We start from the raw sequence: 23,123 nt of genomic DNA on the forward strand, positions 1-23,123 counted from the left end.
ATGTTCATAACAATAAAGGTCTTTAAGTGTTATGAGATAGAAGTGCTTTAGGATGATAGGATAAAATTATGTGTAGTAAATTGGAAAGCTGAGTAAGTTACATGATTCAAATATAAAGAGATGAAGAAATTGGGGGCTGAAGAGATGACTCAGCATCTCTTCAGTAGCACTCACTGCTCATGCCCACTACCTGACTTTGCTTCCTATGGGCATCAGCACAAATGTGCACCTACAGACAAATGACACACACACACACACACACACACACACACACACACACACACACACATGCACACGCATGCACACGCACACTCCAAAACAAAATCAAATATTTTAACAAACAAATAAATGAATCAGTATGTTCTTATAATAATACAGAGTATAATGAAAGTTAAAGACGTGAGGTAGTCACAGAGTGATATTTTTTGTATAAAGAGATGTTATAGGTGGAGCCTATATATATTGTGGAATTTCTAAGACTGTCTCAAACTTATTACACCAATAGCTACATTCATTAAGAGATTAGACTATATGAATTACTTTACATATTAATTATAATCATCTTAGCCATAACGTTACTGAAATTCTCCACACTTTTTAAACAAGCAAAGCAAGATGTAAAACCATAAAATAATCTATTCAAAGTCATATGGATTCAGAGTGAGGGCCTTGAATTTGAACCTAGATATGACTCCAAAGGTTTTGGCTCCACACTATAGCTTGTGTTTTATGAACAAAGGCATTCTTCTCAGGAAACATGTACTGATGTTTAGCTAAGAATCACCATGATCACCTGTTGGGACCTCATCAACCACGATGAGCTGACATCTACAAGATCCGGGAGACTGAGGATGGTCTGTGCCTGGCGGTGGAAGGCAAGCTGGTCAGTAGAACAGAGAGTGCCATCGATGATTCAATCATTGGTGGAAATGCTTCCGCTGAAGGTCCAGAGGGCGAAGGTACTGAAAGCACAGTAGTCACCGGTATTGACATTGTCACAAACCATCACTTATAAGAAGCCAGCTTCACAAAAGAGGCCTACAAAAAGAATATCAAAGACTACATGAAATCCCTCAAAGGCAAACTTGAAGAACAGAAACCAGAAAGAGAAAAGCTTTTCATGACTGGAGCTGCAGAGCAAATTAAGCACATCCTTGCTAACTTCAATAACTACCAGTTTCTTTATTGGTGAAGACATCAATCCAGATGGTAAATTGGTCTCCTGGACTATGGGAAGATGGTGTGACTCCATTCATGATTTTTTTTCTCCATCTTTATTAAATTGGGCATTTCTTATTTACATTTCAATTGTTATTCGTTTTCTCAGTTTCCAGGCCAACATCCCCCTAACCCGTTTTTTTGATCTTAGCCATTCTCACTGGTGTGAGGTGAAATCTCAGGGTTGTTTTGATTTGCATTTCCCTTATAAGTAAAGATGTTGAACATTTCTTTAGGTGATTCTCAGCCATTCAGCATTTCTCAGCTGTGAATTCTTTGTTTAGCTCTGAAACCCATTTTTTCCATCTTTCTTGAGTATTTCTTATTTACATTTCGATTGTTATTCCCCTTCCCGGTTTCCAGGCCAACACCCCCCTAGCCCTTTCCCCATCCCCTTCTCTATAGGTGTTCCCCTCCCCATTTTCCCCCCATTACCACCCTCCCCCCAACAATCACTTTCACTGGGGGGTTCAGTCTTGGCAGGACCAAGGGCTTCCCCTTCCACTGGTGTTCTTTTTTTCTTTTTTTTTTATTAACTTGAGTATTTCTTACATACATTTCGAGTGTTATTCCCTTTCCCGGTTTCCGGGCAAACATCCCCCTCCCCCCTCCCCTTCCTTATGGGTGTTCCCCTCCCCACCCTCCCCCCATTGCAGCCCTCCCCCCAACAGTCTAGTTCACTGGGGGTTCAGTCTTAGCAGGAACCAGGGCTTCCCCTTCCACTGGTGCTCTTACTAGGATATTCATTGCTACCTATGAGGTCAGAGTCCAGGGTCAGTCCATGTATAGTCTTTAGGTAGTGGCTTAGTCCCTGGAAGCTCTGGTTGCTAGGCATTGTTGTATATATGGGGTCTCGAGCCCCTTCAAGCTCTTCCAGTTCTTTCTCTGATTCCTTCAACGGGGATACCATTCTCAGTTCAGTGGTTTGCTGCTGTCATTCGCCTCTGTATTTGCTGTATTCTGGCTGTGTCTCTAAGGAGCGATCTACATCCGGCTCCTGTCTGCCTGCACTTCTTTGCTTCATCCATCTTGTCTAATTGGGTGGCTGTATATGTATGGGCCACATGTGGGGCAGGCTCTGAATGGGTGTTCCTTCAATCTCTGTTTTAATCTTTGCCTCTCTATTCCCTGCCAAGGGTATTCTTGTTCCCCTTCTAAAGAAGGAGTGAAGCATTCACATTTTGATCATCCGTCTTGAGTTTCATTTGTTCTAGGCATCAAGGGTAATTCAAGCATTTGGGCTAATAGCCACTTATCAATGAGTGCATACCATGTATGTCTTTCTGTGATTGGGTTAGCTCACTCAAGATTATATTTTCCAGTTCCAACCATTTGCCTATGAATTTCATAGAGTCATTGTTTTTGATAGCTGAGTAATATTCCATTGTGTAGATGTACCACATTTTCTGTATCCATTCTTCTGTTGAAGGGCATCTGGGTTCTTTCCAGCTTCTGGCTATTATAAATAAGGCTGCTATGAACATAGTGGAGCACGTGTCTTTTTTATATGTTGGGGCATCTTTTGGGTATATGCCCAAGAGAGGTATAGCTGGATCCTCAGGCAGTTCAATGTCCAATTTTCTGAGGAACCTCCAGACTGATTTCCAGAATGGTTGTACCAGTCTGCAACCCCACCAACAGTGGAGGAATGTTCCTCTTTCTCTGCATCCTTGCCAGCATTTGCTGTCACCTGAGTTTTTGATCTTAGCCATTCTCACTGGTGTGAGGTGAAATCTCAGGGTTGTTTTGATTTGCATTTCCCTTATGACTAAAGATGTTGAACATTTCTTTAGGTGTTTCTCAGCCATTCGGCATTCCTCAGCTGTGAATTCTTTGTTTAGCTCTGAACCCCATTTTTAATAGGGTTATTTGTCTCCCTGTGGTCTAACTTCTTGAGTTCTTTGTATATTTTGGATATAAGCCCTCTATCAGTTGTAGGATTGGTAAAGATCTTTCCCCAATCTGTTGGTTGTCGTTTTGTCCTAACCACAGTGTCCTTTGCCTTACAGAAGCTTTGCAGTTTTATGAGATTCCATTTGTCGATTCTTGATCTTAGAGCATAAGCCATTGGTGTTTTGTTCAGGAAATTTTCTCCAGTGCCCATGTGTTCGAGATGCTTCTCCAATTTTTCTTCTATTAGTTAGAGTGTATATGGTTTGATGTGGAGGTCCTTGATCCACTTGGACTTAAGCTTTGTACAGGGTGATAAGCATGGATCGATCTGCATTCTTCTACATGTTGACCTCCAGTTGACCTATCTTTTTTCCATTTGATGGTTTTGGCTCCTTTGTCAAAAATCAAGTGACCGTAAGTGTGTGGGTTCATTTCTGGATCTTCAATTATATTCCACTGGTCTACTTGCCTGTGTCTGTACCAATACCACTCAGTTTTTTTCACTATTGCTCTGTAATACTGCTTGAGTTCATGGATAGTTATTCCCCCAGAAGTCCTTTTATTGTTGAGGATAGTTTTAGCTATCCTGGGTTTTTTGTTATTCCAGATGAATTTGCAAATTGTTCTGTCTAACTCTCTGAAGAATCGTATTCGAATTTTGATGGGAATTGCATGGAATGTGTAGATTGCTTTTTGTAAAATGGTCATTTTTGCTATATTAATCCTGCCAACCCATGAGCATGGGAGATCTTTCCATCTTCTGAGGTCTTCTTCAATTTCTTTCTTCGGAGGCTTGAAATTCTTGTCATAAAGATGTTTCACTTGCTTGGTTAAAGTCACACTAAGATATTTTATATTATTTGGGACTATTATGAAGCGTGTCGTTTCCCTAATTTTTTTCCATATTCTAAATTTTATTTGTTCATGTTTATAAAGTTCCCATATACCCTAAAATAGCATCTTTACATGTAATTCCCTTTATTTTTTTTATTAACTTGACTATTTCTTATTTACATTTCGACTGTTATTCCCTTTCCCGGTTTCAGGGCCAACATCCCCCTAATCCCTCCCCCTCCCTTTCTTATGATTCCCTAATTTCTTTCTTGGTTTCTTTTTTGTGTAGAGGAAGGCTACTTATTTACTTGAGTTAATTTTATATCTAGGCACTTTGCTGAAGGTGTTTATCAGGTTTAATAGTTCTCTGGTGGAACATTTGGGATCACTTAATTATACTATCATATCATTTGTAAATAGTGATATTTTTACTTCTTCCTTTCCATTCCTGATTTTAAGGATGGCTTTGAGAGGGAAAAATGTTAACAAATTGGATCAATCACCTGTCACCATAATTGGCTGCTGCTTACCATCAGGACTGAGGACAAATGGGACTGATATCTTCTTGAGCTTTTATTTTGATGGTGAATTATTTATAGTGAAGGCAATTTTTTTTGAAGAAATAAACATATCATGTGGGTTGTCTAAAGTAAAGTGAATTTAAATTAGAGAATATAGGGCCTTTGCTATGGGTGTGAGGTATCGATATTTCTTTTGAACTTCACATGTGTTACCTACTAGTGGCAAAGGCCATCCAGAAGTTGCAAACTTATCCTGATATCTGGGACTTGAGCCACAAGTTTTCAGGAACACTGGAATTTGAGCTAGTGAGATTGGAGATGAATAAAACACAGGCACCTGGTCTTAGTCCTGGGTAGAGGACCAGCTTGTCTCACCTTATTTCCTGGGTTCTCTTTTTCTTGTTGTCATTGCTGGTCTAATTTGTGTTCTTCTCTATGCCCAAGTACACATGGCTTAGATGGGTTGTGTAAGGACAACCTTTGCAAACGTTTGCTTCTCTGGTTTGTTGAGTTTACTTCCTCTACATCAGTGGACAAAGAAATTATGTGACATCATACCCTGAGATCAACTTCCTGTGGGGCAGGACAGGGAAGCCCATATAGAGCTTCATAGTGTCCCATGAATAAACATGATGTTCTTCTTAGTACAGCCTAGGAAGGAGGAGGGACTTCATTCATTTCTGTCACTGCTGCTAGGTTCTTGTAGCCAACCTCACCCTTGGGAATTGAGCCAATGGGAAGTCTGGAGAATCTTTTCAGTGTCTTGGCAGAAGTGTGTAGGGAGGAGCAGAGAGTCTTAGGAGGAAGGAGGCAGGAAGAACTGGAGCCCAGCAGCGAAGCCCTCAGAGCTGCACTGGGAGGAGGTGAGTAGCACTCTTATGCATGCTGGATTATTCTGGGCTTCTCAGTATGAGTGGCTGCTACTCAAGAATCTGTATGTTATGAGTATTTGTCTACTGCCCAAATACAGCTGAATGTCTGAGACCTGGCACTTGCACACCCCATTGTTTGATGGCAATTTTCTACTTAGCTCTTCCAAGGGTGTCTTAAGCTCCCCTGCTCCAATTCTATGGAATTGTAGTAGAGGGATATTCAGGCTAATGGTGATGGTGGATGGCAATATAAAACTACATTGATCAACACACTCTAGGTACAACAATTCCTTTCATTCTTCACTTTTCAAGAAAAAGCCTACCACGACTGATGGCTCTTGAAGTTTATAAAAGAGAACTTGTACAAGAAATGTGGTGGATATCCAAATACCAATGTCTAGGCTTTCTGTCTCTGAGAATTATAGCAATATTGAATACATATCTGCAAATTAATAAATGAATGAAAGGTAATGTATAAGATACTCATTTATCCTAAATCGATGGGTTAAAATAAGAACATACAAGTTACATGCCAATCCCAGGTCTAGAGGCCATAACACAATCATGATGACTACCTCAAAAATCTCTCAGGGGTTAGGCAGGTCCCTACTGAATATATTTTTGCTCATCATAAATATTAAGCAACCTTTGGTGGTATAGTTGAGGACATTTATTTAAAAACAACAAAAAAATGCTTTTGAGTTCTTGATTTCTCCAACAGATCCAAAGCTGATACAGCTGAGTTTCGGAATATTTCTGAACTACAAGTGTCTTCCACAATGTATAGCCTCAACACCTCTGTTCTTGTTTTTGTCCACAATAGAAACCAACTCAAAACGTGTTCTTCATACGAAAAAAGTGTATGATGATTAAGACAATCTTATAATTATTTATTGTCATATCTGAAAGATTTTGATTTCATGTCCGTGACAGAGTTTTCACTGTTTTGTTTTTTGTTTTTGTTTTTTGTTTTTTTTTTTTGTGAGGGGAGGGGGATTCACTGTTAATCCATGAATGAAGATGAATATTTACATCACATTAAATCTTCTTTAGGGGGTCTAACAAAACTACTTAATTAATCTGGAGAAACAAACATCAATTATTCCCTTTGCCTGCAGAGTGCTTTAGAGACTGGCAGATGGCAGGTGAAGGAAGAAACAATTCCCACATCAAGATTATTGTTATTTTTCCTGCTGGGTGGGCAAAGCTAGGTTTAGGCTAAGTTTGTTTCTAAGTAAATACAGATTTTCTAATTGTTCCCTGAGAACAAAATGGAATGTGTTTTTCTGTCTGGATTTGTCTGTGCTGCCCCTGAATATACTAAGTGGAACATCAATCAGAAGAGCATTTACTCTTAAGTGACATTTAGTAAGGTATCAGTCGGGAGAGCATTCATTCCTAAGTGACACTGAGTAGGTACAAGCCCTGCAGCTTCATCACTTTCCTTGGGGGAAAGAGGTGATAACAGATGACACTGGAGTGATCAGGGTACCAGGTGGGCAGCATCCTCCAGCCTTGCCAGCACCTCTGCCTTCCCTTCTCTCAGCATAGTTTCTGTTTACAAGACTTCTGCCACCTCCTCTCTTTCCCAAGCACTTTAAGGAATATCTGCCTTTGTTCTTGCCTTGCTGTTGTTCAGTTTCTAGTTTGAATTACAGTTCTCACACTACCGGGGTAGGAGAGATACGCCGTTAAGCTGAGGTATTGGGAGCTTTAAAAGTTCTAAATTTTAGGCACATGTAATCCAGGTCATAGACGCTTTCCCTTTATTTTTCCAGTTTCTTTTGAAATACTGAAACACCAGTGCTGTCTCCCTCTACTTTCAATGTAAGAAGCTGAGAGAAACCTGGGGGTTGCCGAAGGCATTAAAGAGACAAACTGATCCTGATTTCTTCACACTAGTTAAGGAAACCTATTTTATACTAGAGTGCAATAAAAATCAGGGATGGATGAACTGAACTAAACTCACTAGCAAAAGCACTATGTCAGATGAGTGAAGGGCGAACTGTCCAATGAGCAAGTCTGCAACTTGAAGACCATTTTAACCACTGTTGAACAGGTCACAATGAAATCTCTCTATGAGAAAAAGGTACATTCTCCTCTTGATGAAGCCATAACTATCACATTACTAACACGTCCCTATCTATCATGGAAGGGGTAAACAATCGACGTAGTGTTCATATACTGCTTAACCAATGGCAGATCCAAAATAGTCATAGAGAGATTATTCTGAATCCAAACATAACATTAATTTTCTTGTCATTGTTCCATAAAACAGCAATTATTTTGTCTTGTTTACACTGAAGTAGGTATTGTAAACAATATAAAGCTGATTTAACTTTCAGAGAAGGAGGCAGTGGGGATCACACACAAATCCTAAACTGCTTTGTATGGGGAGCTCAAACAGCTAAAGCTTTCCAGGAACCCACTAGGGTTTTCACATGAATGAACTTTTGAAGTCCAGAAGTAGGATGCTTTACTTCCCAGGTATCATGTAACAAGAACACCCCCGAGGGGTTACAAAGTGAAACCAGGTTCTGCTTCTTTTTTTTTTTTTATTAACTTGAGTATTTCTTATATACATTTCGAGTGTTATTCCCTTTCCCGGTTTCCGGGCAAACATCCCCCTCCCCCCTCCCCTTCCTTATGGGTGTTCCCCTCCCAACCCTCCCCCCATTGCCGCCCTCCCCCCATAGTCTAGTTCACTGGGGGTTCAGTCTTAGCAGGACCCAGGGCTTCCCCTTCCACTGGTGCTCTTACTAGGATATTCATTGCTACCTATGAGGTCAGAGTCCAGGGTCAGTCCATGTATAGTCTTTAGGTAGTGGCTTAGTATCTGGAAGCTCTGGTTGCTTGGCATTGTTGTACATATGGGGTCTCGAGCCCCTTCAAGCTCTTCCAGTTCTTTCTCTGATTCCTTCAATGGGGGTCCTATTCTCAGTTCAGTGGTTTGCTGCTGGCATTCGCCTCTGTATTTGCTGTATTCTGGCTGTGTCTCTCAGGAGCGATCTACATCCGGCTCCTGTCGGTCTGCACTTCTTTGCTTCATCCATCTTGTCTAATTGGGTGGCTGTATATGTATGGGCCACATGTGGGGCAGGCTCTGAATGGGTGTTCCTCCAGTCTCTGTTTTAATCTTTGCCTCTCCCTTCCCTGCCAAGGGTATTCTTTTTCCTCATTTAAAGAAGGAGTGAAGCATTCACATTTTGATCATCCGTCTTGAGTTTCGTTTGTTCTAGGGATCTAGGGTAATTCAAACATTTGGGCTAATAGCCACTTATCAATGAGTGCATACCATGTATGTCTTTCTGTGATTGGGTTAGCTCACTCAGGATGATATTTTCCAGTTCCAACCATTTGCCTATGAATTTCATAGAGTCATTGTTTTTGATAGCTGAGTAATATTCCATTGTGTAGATGTACCACATTTTCTGTATCCATTCCTCTGTTGAAGGGCATCTGGGTTCTTTCCAGTTTCTGGCTATTATAAATAAGGCTGCGATGAACATAGTGGAGCACGTGTTTCTTTTATATGTTGAGGCATCTTTTGGGTATATGCCAAAGAGATGTATAGCTGGATCCTCAGGCAGTTCAATGTCCAATTTTCTGAGGAACCTCCAGACTGATTTCCAGAATGGTTTTACCAGTCTGCAATCCCACCAACAATGGAGGAGTGTTCCTCTTTCTCCACATCCTTGCCAGCATCTGCTGTCACCTGAGTTTTTGATCTTAGCCATTCTCACTGGTGTGAGGTGAAATCTCAGGGTTGTTTTGATTTGCATTTCCCTTATGACTAAAGATGTTGAACATTTCTTTAGGTGTTTCTCAGCCATTCGGCATTCCTCAGCTGTGAGTTCTTTGTTTAGCTCTGAACCCCATTTTTTAATAGGGTTATTTGTTTCCCTGCGGTCTAACTTCTTGAGTTCTTTGTATATTTTGGATATAAGGCCTCTATCTGTTGTAGGATTGGTAAAGATCTTTTCCCAATCTGTTGGTTGCCGTTTTGTCCTAACCACAGTGTCCTTTGCCTTCAGAAGCTTTGCAGTTTTATGAGATCCCATTTGTCGATTCTTGATCTTAGAGCGTAAGCCATTGGTGTTTTGTTCAGGAAATTTTTTCCAGTGCCCATGTGTTCCAGATGCTTCCCTAGTTTTTCTTCTATTAGTTTGAGTGTGTCTGGTTTGATGTGGAGGTCCTTGATCTACTTGGACTTAAGCTTTGTACAGGGTGATAAGGATGGATCGATCTGCATTCTTCTACATGTTGACCTCCAGTTGAACCAGCACCATTTGCTGAAAATGCTATCTTTTTTCCATTGGATGGTTTTGGCTCCTTTGTCAAAAATCAAGTGACCGTAGGTGTGTGGGTTCATTTCTTGGTCTTCAATTCTATTCCATTAGTCTATCTGTCTGTCTCTGTACCAATACCATGCAGTTTTTATCACTATTGCTCTGTAATACTGCTTGAGTTCAGGGATAGTGATTCCCCCTGAAGTCCTTTTATTGTTGAGGATAGCTTTAGCTATCCTGGGTTTTTTGTTATTCCTGATGAATTTGCAAATTGTTCTGTCTAACTCTTTGAGGAATTGGATTGGTATTTTGATGGGGATTGCATTGAATCTGTAGATTGCTTTTGGCAAAATGGCCATTTTTACTATATTAATCCTGCCAATCCATGAGCATGGGAGATCTTTCCATCTTCTGAGGTCTTCTTCAATTTCTTTCCTCAGTGTCTTGAAGTTCTTATTGTACAGATCTTTAACTTGCTTGGTTAAAGTCACACCGAGGTACTTTATATTATTTGGGTCTATTATGAAGGGTGTCGTTTCCCTAATTTCTTTCTCGGCTTGTTTCTCTTTTGTATAGAGGAAGGCTACTGATTTATTTGAGTTAATTTTATACCCAGCCACTTTGCTGAAGTTGTTTATCAGCTTTAGTAGTTCTCTGGTGGAACTTTTGGGATCACTTAAATATACTATCATGTCATCTGCAAATAGTGATATTTTGACCTCTTCTTTTCCGATCTGTATCCCCTTGATCTCCTTTTGTTGTCTGATTGCTCTGGCTAGAACTTCAAGAACTATATTGAATAAGTAGGGAGAGAGTGGGCAGCCTTGTCTAGTCCCTGATTTTAGTGGGATTGCTTCAAGTTTCTCTCCATTTAGTGTAATGTTAGCAACTGGTTTGCTGTATATGGCTTTTACTATGTTTAGGTATGGGCCTTGAATTCCTATTCTTTCCAGGACTTTTATCATGAAGGGGTGTTGAATTTTGTCAAATGCTTTCTCAGCATCTAATGAAATGATCATGTGGTTCTGTTCTTTCAGTTTGTTTATATAATGGATCACGTTGATGGTTTTCCGTATATTAAACCATCCCTGCATGCCTGGGATGAAGCCTACTTGATCATGGTGGATGATTGTTTTGATGTGCTCTTGGATTCGGTTTGCCAGAATTTTATTGAGTTTTTTTTGCGTCGATATTCATAAGGGAAATTGGTCTGAAGTTCTCTTTCTTTGTTGTGTCTTTGTGTGGTTTAGGTATAAGAGTAATTGTGGCTTCGTAGAAGGTATTCGGTAATGATCCATCTGTTTCAATTTTGTGGAATAGTTTGGATAATATTGGTATGAGGTCTTCTATGAAGGTTTGATAGAATTCTGCACTAAACCCATCTGGACCTGGGCTCTTTTTGGTTGGGAGACCTTTAATGACTGCTTCTATTTCCTTAGGAGTTATGGGGTTGTTTAACTGGTTTATCTGTTCCTGATTTAACTTCGATACCTGGTATCTGTCTAGGAAATTGTCCATTTCCTGAAGATTTTCAAGTTTTGTTGAATATAGGTTTTTATAGTAAGATCTGATGATTTTTTGAATTTCCTCTGAATCTGTAGTTATGTCTCCCTTTTCATTTCTGATTTTGTTAATTTGGGCGCACTCTCTGTGTCCTCTCGTTAGTCTGGCTAAGGGTTTATCTATCTTGTTGATTTTCTCAAAGAACCAACTTTTGGTTCTGTTGATTCTTTCTATGTTTCTTTTTGTTTCTACTTGGTTGATTTCAGCTCTGAGTTTGATTATTTCCTGCCTTCTACTCCTCCTGGGTGTATTTGCTTCTTTTTGTTCTAGAGCTTTTAGGTGTGCTGTCAAGCTGCTGACATATGCTCTTTCCTGTTTCTTTCTGCAGGCACTCAGCGCTATGAGTTTTCCTCTTAGCACAGCTTTCATTGTGTCCCATAAGTTTGGGTATGTTGTACCTTCATTTTCATTAAATTCTAAAAAGTTTTTAATTTCTTTCTTTATTTCTTCCTTGACCAGGTTATCATTGAGTAGAGCATTGTTCAATTTCCACATATATGTGGGCATTCTTCCCTTATTGTTATTGAAGACCAGTTTTAGGCCATGGTGGTCCGATAGCACGCATGGGATTATTTCTATCTTTCTGTACCTGTTGAGGCCCGTTTTTTGACCAATTATATGGTCAATTTTGGAGAAAGTACCATGAGGAGCTGAGAAGAAGGTATATCCTTTTGCTTTAGGATAGAATGTTCTATAAATATCCATTAAGTCCATTTGGCTCATGACTTCTCTTAGTCTGTCTACATCTCTGTTTAATTTCTGTTTCCATGATCTGTCCGTTGATGAGAGTGGGGTGTTGAAATCTCCTACTGCTTCTTGTTTCCATGAGAAATCCTGAGTTCTATTGTACAAGGTCACACGTGACCATCACACTGCATGGTTGTATGAAACATTTGAGAAGACTGCTTGGGAATGGTCTTTTGCCTGCTACATGGAGACTTGTCACCAGAGGTAAGGAGGTAGTTGTTGGGCTCACATGCACAACTCAACAGAGGATCTGTGAAGCTTCTTTGCCACTGTGAACCCAGCTCAATCACTATTGAAATGCCCTTTACAGCCTGCCAACAACTATTTCCCAATGACACAGTGGCCCACGCCTCCCCTTCATTCCGTAGGGTGGAGACATGGGCCTCTCATCTTCACAGATGCTGTGTTCTGAGATTTTAGTGAACAAGATAGATACATTGATATTTGGGCTTTTAAATAGTTATCCAGGGCAGACAGCCTTGGCACTGCCCTCTTTGCAAAAGTAGAGCCTATATTTAGGTTTGGCCAATGGACTCTAGATGCCTCATCAGCTTCAAAGAGAAAAAAATGTGATTTTATTATTTTTATAAAATCAGAAAGTGAATACTGGCTCTGATACACAGTTACCACTCACTTGAATGGCTTGAAATTTTCAATTGTCTGTAGACAAATGAGAAGTACAGTCATAAACCAAGTAGCAGTGAGCGTATCAGTGCTTGTGAGGGCCAAGAGACAATTTGGGTGAGGGTCAGGAGACAATGTTTTTGAGAGTCAGGAGACAATGCTTGTGAGGGTTAAGAGATATTTAAATTTACTAGATCAAAGCATAAAAGACTTTAAGTTGTAAAGTTAGATACAGGCCCATCACCAATTGACTGTGTGGGTCATCAAATATTTGAGACCATACTTGACTTGCACAGGGTCCTTTAAGTCTTTAGGGTAGGCCTAGTAAACTCTGGCTCTTGTATTAAACATCCCTTGACATTTTACTTTGTAAACACAACTTTGATGTATTCGAGCCTTGCTTTATTTGATTATTTTCTATGTTGATTTTAGATGTCACAACTCAAAAAATTTAGTGACTACAGATGATTGTCTTATCCATGTATCTTTATGAATCATAGAATCAATCATCCAATGGAGAATGAAACAAAATGCTACAAGGTCCCTTCTTAAGGATGCTTTCTGCTTCAATGTAATACACAGGATCCACCTGGTATTCTAGAAATTCAATTAAGACGACAACGATATATCTATTTTTAGCCTTTCTCTGATCTGTGTCCAGACCATGGAGAGGCAATAGCTGATGGTAGAGAGATGCAGCAGGGTTAGTGGTATGGAAAGAGCTCTCAGGGCTGGCTTCTCAGTGTTACCCAGGTACTCTGAGATATATTACTTGATCATGGTAATCCTGGAGACTGTGTGTGATGATACCTGATCCTGGTGATCCTGGAGACTTCTATAATGGGTTCACATTCTTCTAGCACCATCCCCACCCGCCTCAGAAGGAAGAATAAAAATGATGAGAATTCCAATTCCTATTTGGCAGGAAGCCCAAATCTCTATCAGTGTTTTCATAAACACAGGCACACTGAGGAATTAAGACCAAGAACACACTATGCAGCCAGAATCCCTTTATTTAAATAGCACAATCTCTAAATATTTAAGAAAAAATTTAAAGAGTTTTCAAGAGTTTAGTGACTCCTCATTGAATGGAACCAGGTCTTAGGTGGCTTTTAAGTGACTTAACTCATGCATGACTTTCAATAACATTGCAATTGTATGTGTGCACATTCACTCACAAAGTTATTCTTCCCCTTAGAGTTAGCAGCTCTAAGATCTATTCTACTCCGTCTTTCCATTTTGCGTACACTATCTCATCCTATCCCACTGCATCCATCCTATCCCATTCCATATATCCCATCCCACCCTATCTTATCCCACCCAACCCCACCCCATCCCATCCCATCCTATCCTATCTTTTCATATTAACTGTATTTCTTTGTTTTTAAATGCTGGTGTTCATAATTAAGTGCATTTTTATTCTCCCCAGTGGACAACAATCTGCAGTTTGAAAAAAGAAAACAACTATGCTCTAGATAATAGTCCCATTACTGATTCTTGCCTTATTAAACAGTTTCCTTCACACAGAACCATTATGTAACCCAGGGATGTAAGTAAGAGAACTCAGGCCTCTCTGGGTATATGTAAGTTTGTTCTTTTACAGTAATTTCTAAGTGTCTATCCTATTTTATTATATTACTTGGTTTGTTTTTTCACTTTTCTCTTCACTCACTTCTACTTGCTTTTCAGGACCAAGTCTTTGCAGACCCCCCCCCCTCATGTTTATTGAAAATAGATTTTCTCATATAATATATCCTGATTATAGTTTTCTCCCCTCTACTTTTCTAATATCCTTCTGTGTCACAATAGAGAATAAACCAATGGAAGCACACCTCCATTCTCCCGCTGCTGATTATATCCATGTTCCTGGTTCCAAGTAACATTTCTTTGTGTCCCTTTTCATCTTGCCTTGTCAATGCTTGTCATGTGTCTCTTAGTAGATTTAGGCCTAGAAGGAGTAATTATTCTCAGTGTATTATAGCATGGCCATGCCCCATCTCTCCTATGCTAAGGCTGAAAATGTGTCCATATAATAAGTAGACTGGAGAGAGGCTAGTAGACAAATGTTTTCAATGACCAAACTGATTAAGAGCATTCTACCATAGTCCATACTCTCCTTGGTTATACTGGAGATTGAACCTAGGGCCTAGAAGCATCTTTGGCAAACGACTTTCTACCGAGTGGTGGCATTCACTACACATTGCTAGTTTGATGTACAATGTCATACTGTTCACAGAATTTCATAAATAAGAAATGAGATTGAGAAATAATATTGTGCATTTTCTCTCTCATCTCTTGAATTTTAGTGTTTGTGTGATAATTCTGAATTCATTTAACAAGATTTTCTGGTTTTTCCTGAGTCTGATTAATAGGCTGTTATGTGTATTAAAATTGGGGAGGTACTAAAGCCTCTTAGAAATAAATAAGTGTTAATAGGAAACTGTGAAAGGTTATGTATATTAAGGATCCAACTCCACACGTGTGTGTGTGTGTGTGTGTGTGTGTGTGTGTGTTTATACCCTGACCTACATACACATGTGTTTTCTTAGCCTTCTGTGGCAACAAGATGGAAATTAAACTAACATACCTTAAGACTATACGAAACCCGGTTGGGTTTGTTTCTTCTCATAGCTTCTCGTGATTGTAGTTTGTCCCCTTCATCTGTGTCTTAGTATTCTCTCTCTCTCTCTCTCTCTCTCTCTCTCTCTCTCTCTCTCTCTCTCTCTGTGTGTGTCTGTCTGTCTCTGTCTCTCTCTGCCTCTGTCTGCCTCTATCTCTGTCTCTGTCCTTGTGTCTGTCTCTATCTCTCTGTCTTTCTATCTCTCTGTGTCTCTTTCTTTTTCTTTATCCTAGGGCACTAGCATTGAATTTAGGCTCTATCCGAGTATTTCATCATCACCTATCTCCATGTCTTTACTTAAATCTGCAAAAGCTTTGTTTGAAATGAGCCACTCAGACTTTATACCCAAACAGTCAGGAGGGCTGAAGTACTCTTTCCTATAATGAGGAAAACAGGGATAGATTTATGTAATTTAAAAATGTATGCTTTGATATAAAAAGTTTAAGATGCCTGTGAGATATCAAGGTATCTTTTGTTGTTACTGGTTAATTTGAAAAATCTCAACATAAAATCATTTCATGTTTAAGTAGTCTAAACACTTTAATACTTTAGAAAATTAGGAAATAATTTTCTTTGTGTGTGAGAAGATATAAAATACATTTGCTTTAGCATAATCCTGATGAGTCATGTCATGACCAGATGCTATGTGATGGGATTTCAGTTCATAATATTCTTGAATATATATGTTCCAAAATTTAAATTTGGAATATATATATTTCAAAATATAGTCCAAAATTTAAAGAGTTGATGTTAAGGTCAGATGAAAATATAAGGCATCCATTAAAAGTACTGTAAATATTAGAGGATGAGTCTAGAAGGTACACAGACATCATTTTAATGGTTGTAGCCTTCAGTGTGGACTTTTCTATGTTTAGCAAAGCAGAAGTCACTTCCACAAGACAACACACTTTGACTTCTCCTTTGGCCCAGATTTCAGAGACTTTCCCGACAGGTCAATTCTTAATTATGCCTTGTTGATTCCCTAAGTCAAATGGCAAACTTCTGGCATCTGAACCCTCACATTTCCCATGTCCTGTTTTGAGAATTCCATAAGTTAAGAACATACTTCAAGCCATGGAACACACAGAAGAACAAGTTTGACCTGTGTTGCTAAATAGGTCACTGTGGAGAATTGCGCTGCAATATGATTGCTGCGAAGCAGCTTTCCTGAGTTATGAAAGCGAAACTCATCACTGTGCCACTCATTTCATTTATGCTAAGTTGAGGGTTAGTTCTAGAGTGAAACTTAAGCAATCTTCAGTGGAAAAGAAATGATTTCGTCTAGGATATGGAATCTGAGGAGTGTTGGTTAGCATGGTATGCTTGGAGTACATTTTAGCTTACATCCTTGGTTCTAAATAGTGAGGTAGAATGATATAGGGTTGCATGGGATGAGAGTATGCTTAGGTCTCTGAGGAAGATTCTCTCAACTCTGCAGAACTATTAATCTGCTTGAGGGTTTCAAGACAAATTTTCTTTTGGGCTGAAGGGAAGCTGGCTAATTGTGTCCTTCCTTTTCGGTCTCTTCTAAGATACACAATGGCACATCCACATTTTCAATATGTATATATTTCTAGGTTTATGATTTCTATTTGTTTCTTCCCACTCACTGTTGTTGCATGTGCATTATGTTTGTGTGTGGAGTACAGGCATACATATGCCATTGCTTGTGTAGAGGTCAGAGCACAATTTTCAGGAGTAGTTTTTTTTTTTTGGTTATTTTGCTTTTTTGTATATTGGCGGTTCTGGGGATCTAGTTTAGATCATTCAGTTTACCACACAAGAGCAATTATTGGCAGGCTAGCCCTTTGTATTTTCAAATCAATAGAAAAGTCATGTTTCATATGAATTTTTCATACATGCTTTTGCTCTTAAAATCTTTCTGCTCCCTCCTTCCCCTCTACAGCGCCTCTCACCCATGCCTATTCATTTCCTTTCACCATTAACCTACACTTTCATGTCACATGATCCTTTTCCCCCTACCCCCCCTCATTTCCCCCTTAGTGCCAGTGTTCATGTGGTGGAGGAGAGAGAACAACATTTGAAAGTTGGTTTTCTCCTTTTACTAGGTTCAGAGAATTGAACTCAGGTCCTTCAATTTGCTCAAGCAAACACTGTTCCCTGGTGAGCCATTACCCAGGTGGCCTCATCTTAACATCTTGTTGGATGAACCATATCCATTGAAGTTTATTTTGCTGTAGTGTTGGTTATCTAAGAAACTCCTCAGGGACCTGCTGAGCTTTATCCTCTTCCAGGGGGCTTTGGATCTCCATATTCACTACTGTAACAAAGCCTTTGGCATAGCAATAAGCAATGTTATCTTTGTATCTTCAAGTTTTACCAGTTTTTAACCTTCCCCATTGCGTCCAAAGTGCATTGCTATAGGCCTCACTTACCCACAGTGCCAAGGGCAACTGATATTTCTTCATTTCTGTGTTCCCAGAGCTGCCTTCCTGCTTCAGCAGTCTATGTGGCCTGACAGTGATAACTCCATCATTTCCCAAAACTCTCTTCTCCTAAGCTCAGTGGAATCACAGACCCTGTCATTCTCTACTCTATAGTCTATCTTGTGAGTTTCCAAGGGGAGTTCTGTTCTCCTTCCCAATACTTACAACCATGGGTTCAGCTCTTAAGTCAGCCGCTGGCAAGCATCTCAGACGCAGGCCCCCATATCTCAGCATCCTCTACAGAAATTCACATCTTAACAAAGGATATCATCTTCCATTTTCTTCTCTTCTTCTCCCAAGTTGAATCCATCTAGTTACACTGAAGGTTGAGCAGGTTATATTTAAGAATGTATATGTGCATATTTATATGTATGTAATAATACCTAATGATGAAAGAGGCCATTAAATCAAAATAAATGAAGGCAGGGTATATGGGAGAATTTTGAGGAAGGAAAAGGAGGGATAATAATGTAGTTATAGTCTCAAAAATTAAAGAATTTTTTTAGAAGGAGTCTTCTCCTGAAGTTTGGATCTTGCTCCTGCTCCATGGTTCTTACCTCTGTCATCCTCGGGCTGATAGGCTGACTGTAGGAACAATCCTTCTTGTTTGGTTTCTCCTCTTGTCCGTATACTACTCTACCTAGATTATTCTTTCACTTGCTTTTCTGACCATTTCAGGTAAAATCCAACTCAGAGCTGGAGCCTCACTGAACAATCCATTCCCAATGGATCTATCCCTGGTATTCCTTCTAGAAAGCACCCCCCCTAACCATCACCTGTACTCTGTCCTCCTGCACACATTGGAGATTCATGTGTCCCTTTTAGATTTGGTTTGGATGCTTTTGTTTCCTGTGAAGAACCCTCCATCACCATAGATTCTAAACTAGTAATTTCTATTTCATTACATTAATTTTAGGAGTCTGTGAGCTTTTTCTTGATTACATAAGTGCATATTTTATATGCATATTTAATATGTTAAACATAATTTGAAACCAATTTGAAAAGTTCTACACAACTGAGAAATATCCTTTAATCTTCTGTGTAGAGGTTCAATTAGGTAAACGAATGGTTGCTGGCCTTTCATCCACTGGCTCAAAGTTATCAGGACAGATATCTCTGATTACTTTGTTTTCTCTTTTGGAATGTTCTCCAGATGACAATGATAAGTTATTACCACTTGCAAAAATAATAAGAAAAATAAAAACCCAGAAAATGGGCATATAACAAAGAAATCACTGATTTTTGTTTTGGTTTGGTTTTGAAACTTTCTTGGAAGCTTCCTCCAAGATCTTGCTTGAATAACTCTTGGCAAGTCTCTTGATACATGTTTTTTCTTACCTGTATAGGAGATGAAAAATGGACTTTTAATTGAAGAGTAGTTGCTTTTCTCCAAATTCATTCCGTTTTGAATTCAGATAGACAATGAATGTTGTCTATCAGAAAAATTGGGTACAGTATGCACGGTACTTTGATGCCTATATTCCTTGATATGTCCTGAGTTCCTTAAGGAAGAACTATGCTTTATCTCTCTGTGGAGATAGACTGTGGAGTCAGAGAACCTTTCTGGTAACCACGGGTATCATTGCCTGTACACTCCAGCAGGGGATCCCACAGTAAGCTGCCCAGGTTCCTCAGAAACCTAAACCCCATACTGAGCGGCTCATATAATTTTTATACCACATTTGCAAGTTCTTTGGACGTCATTGCCTCTCTCCCACACTTTCCCTGAGCCCTCCGGAGATTATTCTTCACATTAGCCTTGTCCTTCTGTGTGTGATGGTCTGTCTGCTTCTCATCTCTGCTCCAGCCACTCTGCAGAGCGCACAGTTCAGAGGCAGGGATTGATTCTGCTAAGGCAAATGATAGCCCATTGTCTTACTTGCTTTTCCTGCTGTGATAAAACTTACTTACAGAAGCAACTTAAAGATCGGAGAGTTAATTCTGCCTCCCAGCTCCAGGTTTAGCCCATCCTGGTGAGAAAGTCAAGGCAATAGAAACATGAAGCAGCTGCTCATCACATCTGGAGTCAGGAAGCACAGAGGGCTGAGAACATGTGCTGATCAGTTTCTCCACTTACCTCCGGTCTGGCGAGGGATGGCCCCACACACATGGAGACAGCTTCCCACCTCAGTGCAATCCAGAAACTCTCCCAGGGAAGAGCACAGCAATGAGTTGTCCAGTGCCAGATGGCCAGCTCTGAAAATATGCATACATGTAACATTATATGGACTGAGCAGATTATATCTAGAAATATATCTGGACATACAGAAACGTGCAATAACAAATAATGAAAGAAAGGGTCATAAATTTGAGGGAGAGCAAGCAGGAGTATATATGGAAGGCTTAGAGGGAGGAAAGAGTGGGGAAAATGTTGTAATTAAATTAAAATCTCAAAACAAATTAAAAAAGAGAAAAATCAGAGAGGCATACCTAGAAGTCTATCTTCTGGATGGTTCTTTATTCTGTTGACAACACTAACTATTACAACTCCAGGTTATTGCAGTCGCAGGCATTACATTTTCATAAAATCCTGCATACCTGCATACTTGTATTTGACTTTGGCCTTTGGCTCTGTAGTAAGAATTATTTTAATATTTCAATTTAATATTAGACTAATACTATTTCCAATTTAAGTCAGGAAATATGACAGAGGTAGTATTAGCCTCTTTTAGGACCTTGCTGGACAATTGTAGGAAACCAAATTCTAATGTATAGATGTAAGGATATAGATATGGCCATATGTATTCATATGGATGTTTAGATATATTTGATATGGATCACTATGTATTAAAATGATTTAGTATCAGTGTTTCTGGTTTTAAGATATGCTTTTGGATAACTGAGTATATTTGTGTGTATTTTCTTATATTCCTTCTTTTTTTACCTAGACAATTACTTTATTATTTTCCCTACTAAATAATCAAGCCCATTACACTCTTGCTTCTGCTTAAAGCTTGACTTACTTCTTCCAGTATCTGCAAGCTTTTTTGAGAATGCCAAGGTTCTGTCACACTCTCAGACAATAAAATAAAAGCTGGTTGATAGCCCACCGTATCAGACATGCTAGATTTCAATACACTAACACAACTAGAAGGTGTATAATCAATACAACTTGCATTAAATACCATAGAAGAAACAAAAGTAATATTAACATGACTTATTAATAAAAGATCAGAAGCCTTAACACATACATTAACATTTGTTCTAAATACAGATCTTGTCATTGTTCTAAGATCCAGATCCTATTCCAATTTTATCCACTGCAAATGTAACTTCATAGAAGTCAGTTGTCAATTCAAATATATCTGTGAAAATGTCCAGAATCAGCTCTCCAAATGCAGACTGTCCTTTTTTCCAATATTGGATTGTTTTCCAGACAAGTCCATGATTGAGTCAGAATATCTGGTCACATTAAAGGAAAGAGAAGAGTCATTATAACTTCTTTATTTGATTTAAGTTTGAAGGCAGTTTCCATAGTCTCCATGTTCTCTGTTCCACAAGGTCTAAAAGCATGGAGGAAAGCATCTGGTCCAATCTGGGATATAGGTAAAGAAAGGTGGGTCAGGAACATGTGCCAAATACAGCTTCCCTGTCACCATTTTCAGGGCACTCAGCAAAGTCACAGTCGATAACATTCTTTGTCCCAGCATGAGCATCTCACCAGCCACTCTGGCAGCCACTACACTCCTCCAACATCCTGTGGAAAAACCACAAACATGCCCTCTTCCCCATATTAATACCTGATCAAGACCATGCCATACGCTGGTGAGTGGATCCTTCTATTTCACCTGGGCATAAGTTGTAGGGCAGAAACTCTCAGCATCCAAACTTTAAAAATTTAAAATTAAAAGAGCATGGTTTAAATACTTTTGTGGTATATGGAGATGTAATTCCCCTTGTTTTTATTTTATGAAGATATTGTTTTAAAGTCCCATGGGCCTGTTCCACAACACCTTGTCCTTGAGGTTATAGGGAATCCCAGTAATATGGGTAATATTCAATTGCCCACAGAAAGTCTCAAATATGTGACTGCAATAGCCAGTTCCATTATCTGTTTTAATCTGATTTGAAACACCCAGCATAAAGAAATAGCATAGGCAATGACTAATTACATTTTTAGTAGCTTCTCCTGTTAAAGCAGTTGCAGCAAGAAAGCCTGAGAAGGTGTCAATTGTCACATGTACATATTTTAATTTTCCAAACTCAGAAATGAGTAACATCCATTTGCCATAATTGATTGGGTATGAGTCCTCAAGGATTAATGCCATTCTGTGGTACAGGAAGAAATTGAGGACACTGAGGACAGCTTTTTACAATTTGATGTGCACATTCTGTAGAAATACCAAAATGTTTCCTCAAGCAATTACTGTTTTGATGAAGAAAAGAATGAGAGTGGTTAATGGCCCCAGTGTGAGGCCCATAACCTGTCTGGTGTACAATCTGTTGTAGCATTGCCCTCACTAAGGGGTCTGAGCAATCCAGTACAAGCTCTTAGATGTCCTGAAAAGTAAGAAACAGTGTGTTCTCTTAAATTGAGTTGTATTTGCATAAGTAATTGCAAAATTTGAAAATTGGCAGTTTCTAAAAAAGGAACAGTTTCAAGCAATTGCAAACCATGAGCTATATATTGGCTATCAGTAAACAAATAGAAAGCTTGGTTTTTTCAACATTTCAAAGACAGCAGCTACAGCATGTAATTCAATTATTGGTGCTGAAGTCTGGGAGGGGTGATGCTCAAGAGAATAAACAAGTGATCTATATTCTGCCTGCCTTCTGTTTGTAAATAACAGTAAATGCATCCTTAATGGATCACATTGAAGACCAGCCTGAAACAAAAGTGAAGTGGCTACATATATTAAACACATCTACTTATTTAGACTACACAGAATTTTCTTAGATTTTTCTAGCTGTAATTTCAAGAGAGGAGCACCTTGCCACTTGCTGAACTCAATAACCACAGTCACAGAGATTTTTTTGTAGAAGAAACAGCCACCAGCTTTCTGTGCAGAGAAGCTGAGAAGTGGCTGGCCCCTGTAAGAGCAGCTTAAATTAGCTTCTGGCAGGGCTCCTCTATTAGTGCTAGACTCCTAGCTATCTGTTCAGGAGTCCAACAGTGGTTTATTGGTTTTGGTTTTTGTTGTGGTCAATTGGGACTGCTTTATTTATTTATTTATTTATTTTTCTTTTCTTTTTTTCGGAGCTGGGGACCGAACCCAGGGCCTTGCGCTTGCTAGGCAAGCGCTCTACCACTGAGCTAAATCCCCAACCCTGAGACTGCTTTATTTTTTAATGAGTTAAAACTAAATCAAGGAGTGAATGGCCAGCAGATAAAGCTGTAAACACTTTTTCTTTTGAATATGGAACAAAGAGAAACAATCAAGCAATGAAATGAAACCACAGACATAAACTAACAGACATGGATGGACTGGTTCACCAAGGACAGACAATAGACAGAGAGGGAAGAGAACTAGGTCCCAAAGGGACCCAGATATCCT

At 39.3% G+C, this 23,123-nt stretch overlaps 1 protein-coding gene and 1 pseudogene across 1 annotated transcript in view; both read left to right on the forward strand.

The window, feature by feature from the left end:
- Positions 1-785: 785 nt before the first annotated feature.
- On the forward strand, positions 786-4,431 carry Tpt1-ps3 (tumor protein, translationally-controlled 1 pseudogene 3; annotated as a pseudogene).
- Positions 4,432-5,218: 787 nt separating this feature from the next.
- Serpinb7 (serpin family B member 7) overlaps positions 5,219-23,123 on the forward strand; it is a 72,369-nt gene continuing 54,464 nt past the window's right edge. Inside the window, exon 1 of the mRNA XM_006249629.2 lies at positions 5,219-5,329. The gene's annotated coding sequence lies outside the window, so the exon portion shown is untranslated. The remainder of the gene's footprint in view (positions 5,330-23,123) is intronic.

The sequence above is a fragment of the Rattus norvegicus genome, chromosome 13 (assembly GCF_036323735.1).
Source record: "Rattus norvegicus strain BN/NHsdMcwi chromosome 13, GRCr8, whole genome shotgun sequence".
Taxonomy (NCBI): domain Eukaryota; kingdom Metazoa; phylum Chordata; class Mammalia; order Rodentia; family Muridae; genus Rattus; species Rattus norvegicus.